This window comes from Emydura macquarii, unplaced genomic scaffold (genome assembly GCF_026122565.2).
Source record: "Emydura macquarii macquarii isolate MOO-44397 ecotype Brisbane River unplaced genomic scaffold, CSIRO-AGI_Emac_v2 contig_705, whole genome shotgun sequence".
Classification (NCBI taxonomy): Eukaryota; Metazoa; Chordata; order Testudines; family Chelidae; genus Emydura; species Emydura macquarii.
The window spans coordinates 590,530-606,577 of record NW_027130842.1 but is presented as its reverse complement, the minus strand read 5'-3'; the positions used below and the strand labels follow the sequence as shown (position 1 = coordinate 606,577).

Genomic DNA, 16,048 nt, shown 5'->3' with positions numbered 1-16,048 from the left:
CACTGTGCTGCTTTCTCAGAGTTTCCAGTGGCATCATGTTCAGAGCAGCGGCAAGATGAGTAATTCTGAGGAAGAACTATCTTATGTGGAATAAGTGTGATATGTCTGGGACAAATATAAAACTATGTAAACAGTAGCTCTGGTACTATCTGTAGTAGAACAAAGAGAAATAATTTTTTATCTGCCTACTACTGACAAATTCTTTTTATATAAAACAATCAGAATGGGGGGGAGGGGGAGAAGAGATTTGTGTTCATACCCAGCAGAGTAAAAAGCTGTTATTTTCAATCATTTCTTCCTCTTATGTACTTATTTTAAATCCAATCAATAATAAATATTTTATTATTTTGTTCCCTCCCCATTCTGAACTTGACTAGCAAGAAACAAACTCCTCAAATACAACAGGTCATATTTATTCCATACAATTTTAAGGCATACTTCAGGAGAGGAAACATTTTGTGGAAAGGAAAACATAATACTTAATTATCATCTCTGAATTCTGGAAGTAAAAACTGTTTAGTCTGACAAACAAAACACTTTGAGCTATAGACAAAACTCCGATTGACATCTACAGTAATGACTGCATGATCATCATCATCATCATGTTCAGTAACGAAAGAAGGTAAAAATGTCTTAGAAATCTAGGACCCATAGAAGCTTTTTATTTTAAACTCTTCATATCTTGGGTGTTCCTAGGAATGCTTGATGATCAGTTGATTTTTCCAACCTGTATGTAAATAAAGTCCACACACTACGTAGAGGTAAAAAATTCACCCCTTTCCTGGGGTTTGATTTGGCTAACAATTAAATAAATAAGAAAAAAAAAGTTCAGTGCATGCTGTCTCTTCTGGTTTGGCTACTGGGAGCATTCCTACTGCTACACTGCTCATCCTGCATCCCTAGCTCCTCTCTCTCTACAGAAATATTCCAATCTCTCTCAAATCTGGGGGTGATATCCTGGCCCCATTGAAGTCCATGGCAAAACTATTTGACTTTAAGAGGCTAGGATTTCATTTTCAGTATTTACATTTTGCACAGTTAGGTTTCTAGCACTTCTAACCATAATTTGAGAGTTTCTTCAAATGCATGCATAAATGATGGGATTTTCAAATGTACTCAGTGATGGCGTAATCTTGTTCCCATTGAAGCCACTGAGTAACACTGGGCCAACTGTCCAGCTGGGTAACACTGGGTCCAGCTGTCTATCTTTCCTATTTTTAGCAAGAATAGAAATCATGTTACTTTTTCTATAGTGTGTTCTAATAAAGCACACTATGCAACTCATATTGTAGTCTTAGAATAGCTGTTTTGGATAGCTTGCCTGCAGTTAAATACTTTTTTAATTTTGTAGGCCTAACTTTTATATTTTCCCTTTGAGTAGTGTGAATGCTGTATTCTGTAAAAAGAAATGCTGACCCTACTAAAAGCAATCATAAAACAGAATGAGACGTTCTCATCTATTTCTAATTGTAACAGAGAATAAATCACTGAAGAACTTTAAATGTTTTAAATATAATAATTGATAAAGAAAAAAACGCTATCTTGATAGTCTGATAACGTAGCCATATGTTGCTCTCCTGTGTAAAACCAGTATGTGGAGAGAAAATACACAAGAAATGCAGTGAGATTTACCTCACATGGTTTTTTCTCAATGTTCCTTTCAAGGATAAGGATTCCTGCAGGGGGCAGAAAACAGGCTTGTAGGAGAGCTCTAGGATTAGTTGGGGTAAGTAGGCTTCACCACGTGAATTCAAGCTGACTGAAGTGAGTCTACTAATTTTTTCCAACTGCTGGGAACTATGATTAATATAAAATACTCTGCTTTCTTTTCTTCCTCTTACAGAACTTGTTCTGTTGCTCCCATTGTTAGAGGATGATACTGTATCCTTGATATCTTTCTGGTTTTAGACACTTTGAATTTTGTTGAGATGGGAATCTTCTCTTGGAAGAGTTTGAAGGCCCTATGGAGTTCTTTGTATAACTTCCAACACTCACTTCTCAGTCTACTAATGCTTTGCAAAATGCTAAGATTCTTCTCTCTATTTAGATCTGCAACTGAGTGGAAAAGGTGTCACGCCAAGGACTTAGTGGAGGGCTTATTTTATGTGAGCAAGCCCTGCTAACCCCAGAATCCGTCCAGTGACTTGTGGTGAAGAAAACATCTTTTGTTTGATTTTTGTGTGTGCTGCTGAGCTTTGAAAGGACCGCCTGTATCTAGGATACCTACAGTCCACATGGGATTGCTTACAAAAAGGAAAGGAGTTTTTCTCCCTTTATTTTGAGCTTATGAAACCACTCTAGGAATTCACCAAACAATCTCTCACACCAGTGAGTGGTCTTGTGCAGTGCAACCCTCGCACAACCTCAGAGTGATGCATACCACCTTTTTAGCTATTTATGTCGAGGGACGGGAGGAGACATTGTGGGATCTACACAATGACAGAGGAACCCAGTCTATTCCTGCATGAATAAATTCTCTCAAAAGACAGTAACAGATAACTTATGTTGGGTACATGAGCATAAAAGCATATATTCTCCTTGATAAGTGGCAGGAGGAACACTTCTTCAGGCTCTGCTTGGCCAGCCTGTTCCTATTCAACATAATATCTGGTGTGTATGAACATGTGCATATGCTGAAATGGGGCAAGTTTAGCTAGCGTACCAAAGGAATGACCCTCCTGAGAGGGAGAATTAGGCGTTTCCAACTGTAAAAATAATAAACGTTATTAGCAAAAAGGCCAATTAGGAAAAGTTTACAATTGTTTTGGTACAATTTAAAGAAAAATGGGGTCTTCAAGGCGCTGTGTTAACTGGCCTACTATTGCTGCCTGATGGTTGTTTTCATGGGAGGAGTCTAGCAGTCAGTTAACAGACCAATTACCCCTACACCTTGAAATAAAGACATTTCCTACAATAAGATTGTCAGGAATGTTAAAGTAGATAGAGAAGCCTGCTACAACAGTAATTTAAGTGTTCTGTGCTCCCCGCCGTCTCCCTCCAAACAAAGTCCCAGGAACCTTTTCTTGCTCCTTAAATTTTCCATCTTTCTTTTTCAGACATGTGAACTGTTACTAGAAAATGAAATATGATAATAAAAGCAAATATCTAGTTCATGACACCAAGTTTTTCTGCTTCACAAACTCCAGAATTTAAATTTAATTATCAGCATAGTGTTAAAGGTGAGTAACTAGATGGTGCTGTTACATAGTCTTACAAGTTCTTTTTTAATGTATGATCAGTACTCAGCCTTACTGTATGCTTGTGGTGATGTTAATTTTGTATTGCAATTTGTTTGGAAGGAGGGGAGCTCTTGAAAATAACGAGAGTTTCTGCCTTCATCTCTCTAACTAGAGTCCATTTTTGGTGCAGAGTTGCTCTGATGCAAAGTAGGATCTGAGCATTGGTATGGGAGCTGAGTTTTCTGAGAGAGGCGGTTGCCTGTGCACTGTCTATGACTATGTTCAAGGACTGAGTATATAATATTATATATCTATAGTAAATAAACCAATTCAGCTAAAAAATATCCAGCCTCTGTATCGCTGATTCTGCCTCAACTGGAAGACTTCACTGACCTGCCAGGTTCTGAAATCTGCTGCCACTTGGTAGAGCTGCAACCATAGGAACTGAAACAGATGAGCACAGTATTGGTAACAATGTCATCAATGAGCTTCAAGAAATAAGGTCCAAGCATCAGTGATGTAGGTAATACAAGCACAGGGGAGGTGGGAAGTTGGAAGGATGCACGCCAATAGAGTATTTTTGCTTGCTGTCCATGAGTATGGTACAAGAGAACAGGTGAAAAGGATGCTGGGAAGGTAGAAAAATCTCTTAAGAAATCTTACCAAAGCAGTGAAACTATGCATGTTGTTTACATTTGGTGAAACAATGCCTTAGTGCTGCTTTCATATGTAAACTCTCTGGGGCAGGGATCATTTTTGTTCTTTGCTTGTACAGTGCCTAGCACAGTAAATATAACATAATAATACTTTGCTGTTAGATTGTATTTTTAAATAGTAGATCTCAAAAGGGCTTCACAATCTTTTAGTGTGTTTATCCTCACAAAACCTCTGTGATAGGGAAATGTTATTATCCCCATTTTTACAGATGGGAAGGTACAGAAAAGCTAAGTGACTGGCCAAAGGTTATCCAGGAAGTCTGTGGTGGAGTAAGGAATTGAACTTGGTCTCCTCAGTCCTAGGCTACTACCCTAACCACTGGATCATCCTTCCTGTCTCAGTGGCATCCTGGTCCAGGGGGACTAGGGTTCCTACTTGCTATCGTAATACAAATAATAAATAAATAATATGCTAAGAGAGATCATTATATCTCCTACAAAACTGGCTATTTTGCCAATGAGCATATATGTAGCTCAGAAGGTGATTCCCCTCCCCCCCTTATCTTTAACAAAGAACAGGAGATAGTTTTAAGAATTTGAGAGCACTGAGTAATCAAATATAGAATATATTTTTCAGAATATTTTCTGCAATTGCTAAAAATGCAAACAGAAATTAGCACATATCTAGGAATGTCCCAAACACTGATGAAAGGAGAGTCCTTTTGGTTTCTATTTAGATAAATAGAATATATGAGCTACACATATTTCCTTCTGACTCATTCCAGATCAACTAACCTCAGAATGCTCTGGGCATAAAGAAATCAGGCAACTCACAAAAAGAGTTATTTCAGACTCCTTATAAGCAAATCTAATCTATTATCCCATTGTCTAATCTGAAAAATAAAGAAAAGCTAATTTACAAATGAACAAAAAGCAGTCAAACATATTATTCTATATCTAGATGCAGAAAAACCATGTGCTGAATTCTAGGAATGAGTAATGCCAAGAAGCAGAAAGGCGCACACACTTTTTATAGAACTCTATTGGAAACATTAATTTTATATCATTTTTTGTTTTAAGGGTCTGTGGTTTTGTTTTCCAAAACTACATATTTTGGTGCCTTTTGAAACATTTTGCGTATATTTTTTTGAAAATAACTGAAAATAAATGACTACACGCGAAACATTTTTGTTTCTTCTTAAACAAGCCCCTGAGAAAAGAACCACTATAACCATTGGTTGCAATGTATACTTAAACAGACACAATCAACTTAAAAATAAAAGAATCACACCTCTCTGACTTTTTTTCAAAGTTTCTAAATTAAATTTTTAAAGACAAAAAAAGATAGTACTTTAGATGCATAATTCATAGATTGTATAATATTAATTATAATGACAATGCAGTAATTTCTAGGATAAGTACCCTTAACGTGTCATACTGGAACTGCTGTGGAACCCAAACATATATATGAACTCTAACAAAAGCAAACTTTTATATGGCTAACTTAAAAAAAACACCACCATTTACAGTAGAACCTCAAAGACACAGCTCGGGAATAGAGATTGTTCGTAACTCTGAAACGTTCGTAACTCTGAACCAAACATTATGGCACAGTACCCTGCAGTCACTGTCTTCCAGCTGCGGCTGGGAGAGAAAAATCTGCAAAGGTGGCACCGGGCAGCACTGCCTGGTTTGCAAGAAGCTCCTTGCCCTATTCCTATTTCTTGCCTTTGGGTTGAACTGGGGGAGCCTGCCCCGTACCATTGGCACTACAAGCCCCACTCCTCAGCCACCCTCTCCCCAGGGCTCATTCTGCTCTGTGCACTGATTACCATGTTCCAGAGGCAGCAGGTGGCAGGTGGTTGGTGCCAGCCCGCTGCCATCGCCCTTCCCTCCCCTGCCCCTTGCACTCTCAGAGATGTTGGCAGGATCCAGAAGTGCAGCCACGGGCAAAGCATGGGCCGCATCGGTGCACAGGCTGTAGCCCTTTAAAACTCCTCCAGAGCGCAGCTCCTCCACTCCAACTCCAGGCCAGATTTTTGCTGCAACAGCAGCCCTTTAGTAGCTCCCTGTGGCAGCTTCTTTCTTGGGCTCTGGACTAACCCTCCTGATGGAGGTGGTGGTGAAAACAACCTCCCTCTCCTGGTGGGGTGGGGTGGCAGGGTGGTGATACAGCACCTTTGGCTTACAGGAAACAGCACAGACCTACAGGCTGCTTCTACTCTGCATTCCAACCTTTAAGATGCAACATAGGCACAGTATAGTACAGGTATTTGCTTATTTTTCCCCCTGCACTACTGCCTGATTGCTTACTTCGGGTTTCACACAGTAACTCTGGTGTTCCTATCTTTGAGGTTCTACTGTAAGTTCACTTAAAAGCTACTTAGTATACTATGAACACATTCAATTTTTTTCAAGAAGTATACTACAATATCCATGGGGTATTCAACAATTATATCCTCTGGTTTGGATGAACATTTTTACACTGTTATTACAAGTAACACCTAAGATTACTAGAAATAAAAGTGTCTTGAGAAAAGAAATCTCTGCTTTTCTTAGTTTCTTTATGCTGAGCATTTGACAATACTTTGTATACAAGCAGTTTCACTCTTTCCCCTGTATAGTCAGTTTCCACTGTTGTTTATGTGAGTCTTTAACAGAGCAGTAGAGAAGAAAATATTTTGAAATATAGGAAAATGTGTAAAGCCACAAAAATGGGCAGGGGCACTCCAGTTTATGGGTACTAAACTATTTTAAAACCTTTTTTAAAAAAGTTAAAAGTACAAGTTGACAGTATCCCTGATATAGAGGTTCTGGGAATAAAGATGCTTCATTCTCTATGAAGCATTGCACTATAAGAAATGTAAAAAACCGTGTACAAAAAGAGCCTCAGGATAAGTAATTCTTGTTAAAACCACTCTTGGAGAACACAGGCTATTTCTTAGAGAAATTGAGGCAAAACAAGGGAAATCATTATTTATCGTTTCTAGTACAGTAGCATCAAGATTGGCATTGAATTAATCTGAATGAAAATAACAGAATGGTTGGGGTACCAACTAATGAAAATTTGTAAGAATTTTTAATAAAAATATCAGTAAGTGCTGGATGTTTAAACTGGTTTTCATCACGGAGTTTTGACGCAAAAAGCATATAATATTCTTCTCTTAAATTTACAGAGCTTTTCAAAAGGTTTCACACACACATATAGTGAAACTGATACATTTGGGCCTGGTTCTCATTTGTGTAAAGTGGCCTTTGCAGTAGATCTGTAGTCAAAGATCAATTTCGTGGGATCAAGAAAAACAAGCCAGCAAAAACCATAAGGACTGGTTTAGGTTCAATGGGTGAAATCCACTTCACCCTTTAAAACCAAATACCATATTTAGGGTCTATGTGGGCAGAGAGCAGAGTTGCTATGACAGGGATATCCACTCATCACCTAAATGCCAGCACCTTTACCCCAGTTGTTATATGAACAGAAACAGTGGCACCAACTCCTCTGCTCCACTTGTGGGGGATGTTGAGGCCACCGAATCCATGAAAATGAGGATCCAATAGGTTTGTTCTGGTCTCCCACTCTCCAGTCCAGGCTTTCCATGCTGACCCTCGGCACAGAATCCCCTTCCCCAGGACAAAGAGAGTACACGGGAGCCCGTCACTGGACACACTGAGCCTAAGAGATCCTCCAAGCAGCCCCTATGCAGAACTTAAGTAGCATTGACATCCTTAATGATAATATACCACACCTTTGGTGAATTTCAATTCATAAGAAAGGGCACTAAATATGCAACATGCTGTTATGATGAAAAATAGATCCACTGCTATGCAATATATTGTAAGCATGCTGAAAAAAATAAGTCAGACACATTTTTTAAAAATTGTCAGTCCTCAAAGACCTTCACATATCAAGTTGCAAACAGATAATCAAATTAGATTTGTCAGGCAACAGTTAGGGCATTTGATATTAAAATGCACTATACCATTTTTGTACATTCTGTAAGCATAGCATAAAATGACACGTCTGACAGACAATTACAATTTTTTTTCCCCCACTAGAAAGTTTCTGATTGCACTCATAAAAAAAAATGAACCAATGATGTGATGTACCATACTATATGCAAACAAAACATACCTGCAACATGATAGCATGTAAGTTAATACTTTGCAACAGTGGAGACTAATAAAAAATAGTTGCCATAAATTAAACACTTTTCTATGGTGAAGGACAAGTAACAGCCACTTTTGAGAAATGATTCAACTTAATTCCATAGGGACAGCAATAAAAGATCCCTATCAGTAGCTGTTGCTGTAAGTTTTGGTGGCAAAGTTTTCTTCCAATAAAATTATGCTTTTTCTTTCCCTCATAAGAACAAGTTCATAACAGAATTGAATCCAAATGGAAAATTTATATCTGATATTGCACCTAAATTCTTGCATAGCTATTAGACAAATCCCAGACTGTCACCTCCAAAAGGGCACCTAAAAAAAACCATGTCAGAACTTCCCAGAAGTGTTATGTCCAAAACATGCCATAGGGAACTCTCCCAAAGCAGGTCACTCATGATTCTGAAGCATTTCTGAGCTCTATTCTAATTGTGACTTCTTGAGTATAGATTTCTAAGTAAGCCAAAAACTGCAGCGCAGATTTAAGTATCCCTCAGGGATTACGTAGACCATTCCAAATTCAATCTCACTTGTGGCCTAAGACAAAATTTGATTACTGTACCAACTAGCCCACAGAGAAATGCGAATCATGCATACCTTAAATATAAAATATTTGATGTGTAAACAAGTTAACGGATTGTTAATACCCATCTAAATAGCTACCAGAAATTAGTAGGAATTACTTCATCTGAAGGGTATTACCGTTTTTGTTGCAGTCACCCCCAATACTATTGCTCTGAAGTGTCAGAGTCACCTATAAGGCCAACTCCTGGTATAGTACTTGAACACAATCTTCTGGCTGAGAGGTGAAAGAGATATTAACTAAGACAGATTAACATGATAGACTATCAGTTCCTTTTATGACATCAATATAGAATAAATATTAATATAGGCAGTACAATGAATTACCATTTTAGCATTTCACTTATGGAGACCTACCGTATACCCAAATCTTGCTTAGGTGAAAACTGAAAATGAATTTGGGGAATGCCCTAGAAATAAGTTATTCAGTTGACAAAACCACTACAGTTTTTAGCACAATTATTATTCTCTGAATTTGAAAGGACCAGGACTGAAATACCAGGTTGGGTCTGAGACGCATTGACTGAACTTGGCAAGGAAATTTGCACATAGCCCACCCACGCTATGCTTGGTTCTATTACTGATCACTTTTGTGAGCAACAAAATTATACAAAAGAAATTAAAAGAAAACAGTCAGTTGATATACCATGTCTAACGGAGCCAATGCTCCGGAGATGTAATTGGCACACAGTTACCCCTTTTATGCTCTTTTAAATATGGTTATAAAAAAGTATTAAAATAAAATATTCCTGCAAAAGTCTGAAAAGCCCTAAAAAAAAAAAAAAAAAAGGAAAAAAAAAATTCAAAGATATGACTGTAACTTTATATTTAACTCACTTTGTTCTATTTAGATATTGCAGCAATCTCCAAACTGTGAACGTAACCTTACACATAATGTGTACTACAATATCTGAGGCATAAGACACTGGGTTAAATATAGAGGGTCTGTTCCTCAATTAGTATAAAGCTGAATAGCTACACTGATTTCAATACAAATATACTGATTTTCACCCACTGAGGAACTTGCACAAAGGGTCAAATCAAGTTTCCAATTACATCCATGCAAAAGATTGATTTCAATAGTTATATGCATATAACAGAGCAGAATTCTGTTCAAAGTGGCAAGCTTAACTCTGTATTTCTTTGCTTTTGTGGTCTAAATCAAACCCTTACTGATATGTTGATGTAGATTTTTGTGGTTTAATTATAGATGTGTCAACAGCAGAATTCTTACTCTCTGTTTCAACCCAATTAAAAAAAGGCAGCAGTAATTCTTTACATTGCTGACAATGTCAACTTAAGTGGGTCATCTCAGGTTAGTATCAGAGTGCAATGCTATGAATATTACATTGTCAAATAAATTAAAAATGTATTCACCTTCATGTAAAAAAGTTGAGAGCTATCACAGGTATGAAATGACTCTATTTGCAGGTATTTTGTGGAAGACAGTGTCTATGACAGGTCTTTTTAATGAATGGAAGAGAAATTACAAAAATGTATAGTCTGACCACAATATAAGGCAACCAAAACACAGAGCTACTATACTCTTCCACTATTGTACAGATAAATTGCTCAAGAAGTGATGTTCAAGCTACACAATCACCAATTGACCATTTTCCCATAAACCTACTCATTCTACCATACTTCTAGAAACAGCTGCCCAACATGGAATCACAATGTTTTCCTCTTGTTCTAGGGAGCAGAAACAAACAGAAAAGCTGCACTGACCATGCTCAGCACAGCACTTTGAAAGTCCTTATGGGAATCATTTCTTACCATACAGAATTGTGACAAAAGTTTGAAATTAAGTGCTTATACTTGGCATTTTTGAGCCTACCATTAGCAGTGGCCATTTTGCTGAAAAATGTGACAAATTAGTATATATAAATCTGTCAGCTTGAGCGCTCCATTATGAGATTGTGCAGAAATGTCCAGTCTGTTTTAATACAGGATTAAGAAAAAACAAATGTTTAATATTTAAGCAAAAGATGGAACATAGACTTAAAATCTCAGAACTGTATTGGGTACAATGGCTAATTTAGACTGGGGCCCCTACCGTTGGTGCCCAAATAAGTTGAAATATTGCCAAAAAATGTATAATATGGATTCAAAAATGCAAATATTAAATAAACTTGCTTTCTAAATAAAATTAACTTTATATTCACAAAATATGTGTTCCTCACATTTGGGCTTTCACATTGCTATGATAAGTAAGATGGGGCCAGGTTTCTTAAACTCTTCTGCTTTCTGACTGTCATACAAAAGTATGGACTTGGCCAAAAATCTCTTGTACAAAACCCCCAACATATTATTAACATATTAATTAACCCCCAGTATATTAATATCTAAAATGTCACCATTATAAAATGTGTACATGTAGGTAACAGTATTTTTTATTGCAGACTATTACAGTCAAGTTCAGAGTTTTGGCAGGTAAAACTCCCACTGACTTCAAAAGGAAAACAACACATACAAAGTTTATTTTTAATAACTATTTTTATTTAATTTTAAAAAGGGTAATAGTTTTATATCTTCAGCAGAGCCATGCCCTGAAATCTCAGGGGTGATTAAAAGGCCATACCAAACTGAAAGGTTTCAAATATCAAACTATATTATTATGTCAGGACCCGCAAGATCAATTAGCGCTTTTCAATGACAGGAAAGGTTACAGTTGGACTCACATTTATACAATATCTAAAACTAAAAAAGAAAAATGCTTATCATGAAACTGCTTTTAATATCACATTTACTTACAAACTTTTGAAACAACAATCAAAATGTTTAACATTCTCTTTAATTCACAAGGTATTAGAGCTGCTTTTCTATTGCACAATTTTTAGAACATTTATTAATTGAAATAATTGGTTTCTATAGTCACAATAAATGTACTCTGGGATGGCCAGAAATTACAGGGAACTTTAAAAGTATGTAGTAAAACCTAGGGTATCATCATAAGACATTTTAGTATGTGTGGTGCTGCTACTAAACCTGGTTTATTGCTAGGCTTTTATAAAGCTTTAAAAACACTTGACAACTTTTTGCAAATTGTTCTCTTTTTCTGTCTAGGTTTACATTCTTTTTGAAAATCCAAACTATATTATTATGAATGGATAAGTAAGCTTGGCTCCATGTTCCAAACTGAAAACAAATAAAATTACCATAAAACAAAAGCAAAATATAAGAATTAAATACAGTTATATAAAATGGCTGATCACAGGTCTGGATCAAAAAAAGTAAGTTTTACACTTTCTGTTACCAAATGCTCTACATAAACTTTCATGCCAACAAGCAACTGAATATACATTTCACTTCTCAGTAAGAAATAACCAGTGGAAATACAGGTATGTTAGAAATGCATTTGATGCCTCTTGGTACGAGCATTATCTGCTGCAATAAAATACCTCATCATGGTCTCAAACACAATTAGTTTAAGATTCTCTATATGGTGATAGTTCAGAAGAGATCAAAAAAATTAAAAACACACTTTGTGTATGGAAAGCAAATGGTTTAAGTTGTAAGTGTATTATTTTTAATAAAAGCAAAGCATGATTGCTTTTATACGATTACAGATTTCAAAATGTCTCATATTTTGAAAGCACACTTTTCTATTTATTTCTTCAAGAAGTGATTTGAAATATTTACTACCAGACAGTACCTAATTTTAGGTTTTAAGTGCTTTAACAGCTCTATGAAATATGATCAGCAGCTGCAATGTAGAACTTCGCTGAATAAACTATCCTTTATAAAAAGGGAGACTCATTTTACCCAGAGTTCATAAAATCCTCACTTTCAAAACAGAAAAAGATAACACATAAATAATTAGTATTTGCTTTCTACAGCACTTGACAGATATAAGTTTTGGGAATTTCTTTTCCTGGATTGAATTTCATATTAAACAGAGAAAAGTAGTTTAAATTTTATTACCTGAAAATTAGAATGAACACTGTTCAATATAATCAACTCCTGTCAAAAGTGCATAATTATTTTTGCCCCTTCTCAACCAAATTCTGATATTTAAAGTTCTTTATTATAATACTATAAAGGAGAACTATGCTACCCAAGAGCCGAACACAGCTTGAAGAGTAGCTTTCAAAGCCTGCATAAAAGGCTGAAGATATGCAATAGGACACTGTCTTGATCTGTATTTCAAGTAGTCATGCACAATACATTTTCACTAGGAACTGTAGTATGGGTAACAAGGAACTTAGTGATAGTGGGAACCTGATCTACAATTCTGTCCATGATCTCACAGTCACTTATATCAGAATAAATTTCTATTGCATATGGGTAGTAAGGTGCTGTAAGATATTGCTACATAAAAGAGTAATACTGCAAGCATAACACTCAACTGAATATATAATAGAATAATTTAACAGAATCCAAAGATCCATATTAACATTTATTTTTATAACTAAATGCACATATTTGAACAAGGTTATATAAATACTAAGTGAGTATTCAACATTTTCATCTTGTATTTTCCTCTTAAGATACTAAAATTAATTCAAACACAGTTGGTAACATGAATACCAGCATTCTGAACACAAAACAGGAAAGGTTTTTTTATTTGTTTGTTTTAGATGTAGCCCAGATAACATTAAATGTTCAAATGTACTGGAAGAACCAGGGGGAAAGTTGTCCATTATCATTTATAGCATGACATAAGTTCTAGGTTTGTAAAGATCTACATTCTGCAGCATTGTATGGCTGCACTGAAGAAAAAGTGGAAAGTCTACATTGATTTTTAGGATTTTGATTTATATGGTCACTAAGAAATGATGAGTTGTGTTAAGAAATCAGAGACAAATATTGAACAAACAAAATACTATTAACATGAATTTGGGAACTGAAATTATGATATAATCGGATTTTTAATACATAAAAACTATATATATTAGACAGTGAAAGATCACATCAATTTGAGAAGAATGAGGTCAGATAAAAATACTGTAATTATAACTGTTATGTGGTGAAAATATACTTCTCAGTAAATTTAATTTTAATTCTGAACGGTCTATTGCTTTATGTTAAATATATTTTAATTAGTCTGCTTATATTACTCCTTCTACTATTTTATATGCAAATCAGAACTTAAATTAAAACCTATTGATATGGTTTTATTTCTTATGATTTTAATGCAAAACAATTTCATGATTTAAAATGCTTCAATTTGCATCCTAAAATGCTGTTTTTTAGATAACCCTACCTAAATTGGATCTACATGCAAAATAACTATTACAAAATAAAAAATGTGCTTTGCTTTGAACATTGCCCACAGGATTATGAAAAAACAACGATGTATCTACTTGGTTTTTAATAATACTCAGTTTCATAAATGTAAATGAAACTTCAGATGCCAATTACTTACTGGCAGAGCCTCTGTCCTGGAATCCCTTTCACTTTTGTTAAAAATGCTTAAGACTGGGTGTCACCTAAATCTCTATCTACACTGCATGACACCGAAATGGACATGAACATAAGGACTGCAAACAATAGCCTTTGCTTAAAAATAAAGTCAAAGCAACTATTGGTTTAATTGCCATGCTCCTCATTAATATTCCACTCTGTTAATTAAATGGATGCTGTGTATCGCGCCAAAAAAAGACAGAGGTGGGGAAACAAAACTGTTAACTACGAGTCCTTAATGTGAAATCTAACCTGCAGTTTTTCTTAGGTATCAGATTTTGGAAGTGTCCGTAATGACAGCCAGAGGGGCAAATTAATGGCCAACAGCCCATTGGGTTTAAAACACGGAGAATCCTGTTACCTCCTCAGATTAAGTACAAACACGCAGAGACTCCTCCACGTGGAAGTGTTTTCAAACCAAAACACAAGTCCCCTGCATGCGGTGCTATGCACCTAGGCGGAAAAGACAAGTAGACCCCACTAGGTGAGGGCTGTTATTCCTGTGTCTTTGTCTACGGGGGGTAACCTGAAAGCACAGTTTTCTTTGGCTTTAAACCACAAGAAAACCAATCATTCGTTTATATAGATAAAGAAAATGGGAAACAAACAAAAACGAGAGAGCACTGAGTACCTCCCCCCCCCCCCCAATACTGCAGAATTTAAGATATTTCTCTTATTTTATTGTCGGCCTGAAACTAGACGGCCCCATCAGCAGATATCTTCTAATGGCTGCAAACTGTAAATGATCTCGATTAAGAAAGCAAAGTCCATTTAAATACTGCCAGAGTCGGGGGGCAGGAGGGAGTTGGGAAGCTGCCGGGCGTAGGATGTGCCACTGAACAAAACGGCCCGTTCTGCAGACCAGATTGAACCACAGGCGTTTTTCCAGCGCTGAAAGCTAAGCATGTGCTTGCAGCAGTTGACATCGGCTAAGGAAAGCTCCCCCAGCAAGGAAAGGCTTGCTGTCCTACACCGCGCAGGCTGCCCGTCCAGCTCGCTGGCAGGATTTGCTCAAGGTGCCACAACAAACCTCCAGCCAACTCGTTGAATTTCAATGTCGGCACAAACCAACCCCTTACCACCCACGCCCCGGCCAAGTGCGCTTCGCTCCCTGCCCATCTGAGCACAAAACTCCCCGAGCACGGAGGGGGGAGAGGGAGGGAGGGAGGGAGAGAAGCTCCTTGAAAGAGAGAAAATAAAAATCGCCCGCAAAAGCAGCGCGAAGGGGTGAGAAGAAAAGGCCGGCGCGTGTGGCTCTATCAACTCATGCCCGTATCACTTGTGCGGCTGCAGGGAGCCGGGCGCTAAGTGCGAGCGCATCGCCCTGGGACAACCCCAAGTGCGGGGGCAGCGCGGACAGAGGGGCAAAGCCCAGGGTCACCTGGAGAGGGGCGACCCAGGAGGAGGGCAGGGAGGATCCGACCCGCTGCAGAGAGAAAGAGAGAGCGAGCGAGGAACGCGGGGGCTGCGGCTCGCTTGGGTTTGACCCACGCCCCCGCCGCGGCGCCCGGGGCTCAGCCCCAGCAGCCGCCGAAAGAGAAGAAAACAATGCACAACAACAACAACCACCACAACCACAACCCCCCCGTCCCTGAGGGAGGTGCACGGGCACCCAGGCGCGCGCGCACACAACCCCCCCTCTCCATCCCTCCCCCCACACGCGGGGACGGACGGACAGACACACACCGGGGGGGGGGGGGGGAATCGACACTCACCTCCCCGGGCAAGGCCACCACGCCGCTACCTTTCTGTTCGGGCTGCTCCTCAGTGAGGGATTCTCTCGCCCCTTCTTCTAGTCGAGGTTCCCCCTTTGCGCTGCTCCTCCGGCAACACAACAGGACATCCCCCTCCACGACTCTCCCCCCCACCCCTCCTCTCTTCGCCACACACCGCACAACGCAACGCAAACGCAACCCAGAGCTGCGAAGGCGGGAGGGGGGAGCTGGTAAGGGAGCAGACAAGCACTCGCCTCACTTTAGTGCGTGCAACTGGTTGCCCCCAACTCTCTCTCTCACACTCACACACACACACACAGAGCTTCTCCCTCCACCCCCCCAGGAA

At 38.2% G+C, this 16,048-nt stretch overlaps 1 protein-coding gene across 6 annotated transcripts in view; it reads right to left on the bottom strand.

Annotated features, from left to right (window-relative positions):
* EYA4 (EYA transcriptional coactivator and phosphatase 4) overlaps nucleotides 1–15,822 on the bottom strand; it is a 184,523-nt gene extending 168,701 nt beyond the window's left edge. For 5 of the 6 annotated variants that reach the window (XM_067542250.1, XM_067542252.1, XM_067542253.1 and 2 more), the window contains exon 1: nucleotides 15,703–15,822. The gene's annotated coding sequence lies outside the window, so the exon portion shown is untranslated. Of the gene's footprint in view, nucleotides 1–3,572; nucleotides 3,624–15,702 lie in introns of all 6 variants that reach the window. The other variant, XM_067542251.1, reaches the window with a different exon arrangement.
* Between the last annotated feature and the right edge of the window lie 226 nt (nucleotides 15,823–16,048).